This window comes from Carlito syrichta, unplaced genomic scaffold (assembly GCF_000164805.1).
Source record: "Carlito syrichta isolate Samal-C Ts95f unplaced genomic scaffold, Tarsius_syrichta-2.0.1 Scaffold61007, whole genome shotgun sequence".
Lineage (NCBI taxonomy): Eukaryota > Metazoa > Chordata > Mammalia > Primates > Tarsiidae > Carlito > Carlito syrichta.
The window spans coordinates 1-5,389 of record NW_007005103.1 but is presented as its reverse complement, the minus strand read 5'-3'; the positions used below and the strand labels follow the sequence as shown (position 1 = coordinate 5,389).

The 5,389-nt window shown below is 53.6% G+C and overlaps 1 long non-coding RNA gene across 1 annotated transcript; it reads left to right on the top strand.

Moving 5' to 3' along the window:
- Nucleotides 1-450: 450 nt before the first annotated feature.
- Nucleotides 451-4,655, top strand: LOC103251963. Its single transcript, XR_503755.1, has 2 exons — nt 451-544; nt 4,211-4,655. It is a non-coding gene; the product is annotated as an uncharacterized LOC103251963 (long non-coding RNA).
- The last annotated feature ends 734 nt before the right edge of the window (nt 4,656-5,389 follow it).

The window sequence follows — 5,389 nt, the reverse complement described above, 5'->3', positions numbered from 1 at the left end:
CAGAATTACAGGCATGCGCTACACGCCCGGCTGAGTTTTGGATTTATTGTAGAGATGAGGTCTCGCTGCCCAGGCGGGTCTCTAACCCACGGGCTCAGGCAATTACTCACCTCAGCCTCCCAATGGCGCGGGATTGCAGGCTGAGCCACCGAGCCCGGCTGGGACGAGTGTTCTAACGTGGGTTTGGGTGCCAGCTACTATTGAAAGCTAATTGCTGTTTGTTACTGTATAAGCAAAAGACAGCTGTGGTTTTTTTTCCTGAAAGTGTTACATATGTCACACCAATAATGGAAACCTAGTAGCAAAGCACAGGGTGGCGCACATGGTGTCCCAGCTATTTGAGGGCTGAGGCCGGAGGATCACTGGATCCCAGGGGTTTGAGACCAGTCTGGGCAGCAGAACAAGACCCCATCTCTAAGAAAAAGAACGAATGCCTTCTTTTCATCTGCAGGTGAGATCCGGAACCATCTTCGACAACTTCCTCATTACGGACGACGAAGAGTATGCCGAGAACTTTGGCAAGGCCACCTGGGGTCAAACCAAGGTAGATGCGCACCGTTGACTTTTCCTCTGTGGTTCATTTACTTTTGCAAATTTTGTCCAGAGGCCTAATGCACAGGAAAGGGCTTGGCGTGTTTTTATCAACAAACGCCGCACCCAGCTCAAGATGTGGACGTGGCCAGCATTCCAGAAGCCTCCATGCACCCCCCTGGACAGCCCTCACCCCCAAAAGCCTGCACTGTCCGTCACCACAGACGGACTTGCCTGTCCTGGCAACGCGAATAGATGGAGCCATCCACTGTCTCAGCCTCCTAGACGCTGTTGTGAGGTTCGCGCATCTGTGCGTCATGGCAGCCGGCCCTTAGTGTGAACATTGCAAGGTGCTGTGCCCCTTCTCTGAGGATGCGGCCTGGGCTTGCTCCAGTGTGAGGCCTTCTCAACAAAGCTGCCGTGAGCGCCTTGGGGTGTCTCTCAGGGGACACGTGCCAGGAGCCGGACTGCTGAGGCGCGCGGGCTCATGCAGCCGCGGTTCTCCACGTGGTGGCTGTATTTGCGTTCCCTTCCGCAGGGGATGAGGCTCCAGCTGTGCCACATCTGTGACGCTGTGTGCCTAGTGCTCTTAGCTGTGGTTAGGTCGTAGCAGTCGAGGTGTCGTTTGCGCACTGTAAGACGTGCCCTTTTTAGGTGCGCCAGTCTGTGCATTTGGCAGATGCATACAGTTGTGAAGCCACCCCCAGAGTCAAGATACAGAACCGTGCCGTCACCCAGAAGTATCCTTGGGCCGCTTTGTAGACGCCTCCCCCGCCAGGCAACCACTGTTCTGCCATCTGCCCCTCCAGTCTTGCCTCTTCTAGGATGTCACATGCCTAGACACACGCAGTGAGTGACTGGAGCTGCTGTCTCAGCATGGTGGTGTGTCCGAGACGCACCCACGCCTTAGGTCCAAGCTGGCTCCTCCTTTTGCTGGACGTTGGCTTGTTTCTAGCTGACATGTGGGTTGTTTCCCGTCATTGACAGTGTGAACGGGGCTGTTGTGAATATGTGCGCCCGCTTTTCTTTCCCAGGGCTGAGTCACTGGGCCATATGGAGCATGTCTAGCTGTGCGAGAAACGGCCTGGGTTAGCGTGGTGGCGCCACTCAGGAGTCTGAGACTGAAGGGATTGCTGAGACCAGGAGTTCGAGGCTAGCCGGGCAACATAGTGAGATCCCCGTCGCTAAAAAAAACGTGTTTAAAAGGAAAGGAACTGCCAGAGTGTTACCAGAGTAATACGCTGTGGTCCCTCCAGTCTTGAACCTTCTCCGGCTCTGAGATTGTCCGTTTTGGTAGGCGTGCAGCGGCATCTCCCTCGGGTTAGTTTGCACATCTCTGATGGCAAATGAAGGTGGACGCTGCTTCATGGCCTTCTGTGGGCGTCTGGAGAGATCCTCTCTCGTGAAAAGCCTGTGGGGGGTGTGCGTGTTTTGGATCAGGCTCTCGCTCTGTCACCCAGGCCGGATGGCATGCTTGGAGCTTGCCACAGCCTCCACCCCCTGGGCTCAGGCAGTCCTCCTGCCGCAGCCTCCCGAGTCGCTGAGACTACAGGCACCACCACGCCTAGCTAACTCGTTGATTTCTTTTGTAGAGACGAGGTCTCGCTATGTTGCCCAGGCTGGTCTTGAACTTCTGGCCTCAAGTGATCCTCCCGCCTCGGCCTCCCAAAGTGCTGGGGTTATGCCCAGCCCATTTATAACTCTTTAAAGTCAAAGTAGTAAGACCTGTCGTATGTACTGTTAATGGATGGAAGCGTTTGTTTCTTATGCCATTAAGTATCAACAAGACTGTGGCACACCTCACGTGAGCTAAGAGGACAGCGGGCTTCTCTGCGTGCCCCGAGTTAGGGGAAGCTCTTTGAGGACCCTGACGCCGTACCAGCCATCGACTCTGAGTCAGTCAGCGGTGTGCTAGGGAGCCTCAGCGAGGCTGGGCATGAGGCTGGGCGTTTCTGAAGAAGAAATGCTTGCTTGGCTCGCGGTTCTTGTGATCGGGCAGGTTCAGGGTTGGGAAGCTGCATCTGGTGAGGTCTCAGGCTGCTTCCACTCAGGGGGAGGCGAGGGGAGCCATGCAGAACACACGGGGAGTCCAGGGTCTTCCTAACAACAGCTCTCGCAGGAAGCCTCTATTTAGAAGGAGAGCCCACTGGTGACTGCCTGCCAGGAGGCACTGAGCTGTTCCTGAGGGATCCCCCGACACCTCCCATGAGCTCACCTCCAACACTGGGGACCAAAGGTCAGCATGAGGTCTGGAGGGCAAACAGCCAAACTGGCAGTGTGCACACATCTTCCTGGCTTTAGAGGAATTCCCTCAGTTCCTCTTTTCCCAGGGCCTTTTTGTCGCCTTCCCATCCTGGAAGTCACATTGAGACTAGCTGAAACACTTAGCGTTTTAAGGCGTTCCAGATGGAGATTCCCCCTCCTTTGTTTAAAGCGGTATGAAGGGCCTGACATGGCGGTGCATGCCTGTATTCGCAGTACTTAGGAAGGTCGAGGTGGGGGGGGAGCGCTTGAGGCCAGGAGTTCGTGACCAGCCTGGGCAACAGTGAGATCTCATTTCTACAACAAAAAAAGTCAGTTATCATGAATTGATTGTTTCACGAACCATTTCTTCTTGAGTCTGACTTCTGCCCTAAATCTTTACTAAAATGCTTTCTCAGAGAATACTATGGGAGCTTTCTTGATGTTGTCTGCATGCTGACCTTGACCCTCTTATTAATCATACACGCCTGAATTTTTCTTTTCTTTATTCTCACCCTGTGGCCCAGGATGGAGTACAATGGCACACTTATGGCTACCGCAGCCTTGGCCTACTGGGATCAGGCAAACCTTCCTGCTCAGCCTTCCAAGTAACTGGAACTATAGGCGTGTGCCACCACATCAAGCTAACTTTTTTATTTACTGTAGAGACGAGGTTTGAAGCTGGTCTCAAACCCCTGGGCTCAGACAATTCTCTTGCCTCAGCCTCCCAAAGTGTTGGGATTACAGGCGTGAGTCACTGCGCCCAGCTAGATTTTCTTATTTAGACTCCGAGGCCTCTGTTCATGGGCCCATTCACGAATCTGCTGTTTGATGGATGGGGCCGGTTCCTCAGGTAACAGAAGGCGACTCTTTGATTCCTGTGGTTGCTGTAATTGTCATGAGCTGGGTGTCCTGAAGTCATAGACACGGCCCTCTGTTCTGGAGGCCAGAAGCCCCATCTCAGCATCTGTTGGCCCGAATCAGGGAGGCTGCAGGGCCGAGCTCCCTCCGCAGGCTCTAGGGGAAGATGCCTCCTTGCCTCTCCAGCTTCTGATGGCTGCCAGGGTTCCTGGCTGGTGACTGTGTTGCTCTGGCCCCTGCCTTGTCTTCCTGTGGCCTTCTCCCCTCGTTTGTGGGTGTCAGCTCTCCACCTGCCCCTCTCTTATGAAGGCGCCGTGATGGGATTCAGACCCGCCTGATAACCCATGTACTCTCCCATCTCAGATACTGATTTGGATCACATTTGAGAGACCCGGGTCCCATGTCAGGTAATGTGGCTGTTTCCAGCAATGAGGACTTGATGTGTCTGGGCTCTCACTCGGTCTGTCCAGGGCTGTGGAGATTTCTGGCAAGAGGGCAGCCTGAGCACTGACGTGCACTCGGTCCACGTAAGCGAACCCCGGGCCGCGGGGGCCTTTGCCTTTTGTCTCCTCTCCAGGGTCCAGAAAGGGAGATGGACGCCGTCCAGACCAGGGAGGAGGTGAAGAAGGCCCGCGAGGAGGATGAGGAGGAACTGCTGGCGAGGAGGGCCAAGGGGCAGGGGAGCCACTTTAGCTGGTTCCCCGGGCGGAACGAGCTGTAGCCATTCCCACCAGAGATAAAGGCGATCGGTAAAGGCCACACTCACGTTTGTCTGTGTTTAACCTGCACGTGTCTTTGGGGTCATGTGTCTCCTTTCCTCTGAACAGCGTTGTCGTGCTTCTGGGTGGTTGGTCCATGTCCCTGATGACCCTGGGCACGGAGACGTTTCCCCCTGACGATGCTGACCCTGGAAGCCAGAGGCCAGCAAGTCTGGCCAGAAACATGACACTCTTTTCCCAACCCCCAACATGTTTTTCTATTTTTATAAGAGAGAAGTTGGTAAAACTTACTTTGAAAAAGAAGTATGCTTGCTTTCTTGTGGTGTGGGTCACTAATACCAGCAAGGAAACTCTTTCAGTATGAAACCTTCACGCAGCATCTTTGGCGTCGGAGGGTTCTGTTGCTTGTGTGTCGGTGGTCTCCGCACAGACTCCTGTCGTGACACAGAAGCCTTCACTTGTCGGCTCTCTGAAGGAAAGCAGAATGAAATTCACTGTCTCAGGGAGTCATGACAAGGTCTCAGTTTAAATGTTTTCTTTGACATAATTTGCTTTTTTTTTTTTTTTGAGTTGGAGTCTCACTCTGTTGCCCAGACTGAAGTGCAGTGGCCACTCCTGGCCACCGTAGCCTCGACCTGCTGGGCTCCGGCAATCCTTCCGCCTCAGCCTTCCAAGTAGCCTGAATTATAGGCGTGCACTACCACATCTGGCTGATTTTTGATTTATTGTAGAGATGAGGTCTTGCCAAGTTGCCCAGGCGGGTCTCGAACCCGCGGGCTCAGGCAATCCCAAAGGCGTGGGATTACAGGCTGAGCCACCGAACCCGACTCATAATTTGCTTTTTAAGTCACATGTGCCCGTCTTCTTTTTGAAGAGACCCATCATCACCCTGAAACTTATCCTGGAAGTCATGAAAAAAAGGTAATCAAATTTATGACACCATCCAGCGATGTGTGATTAAACCAGATGAATCAGAATTTGCATATAGATTTGGAGAGATCTCTTTGAAAACCCTGCCTCGGAGGTGAGGTCTGGTG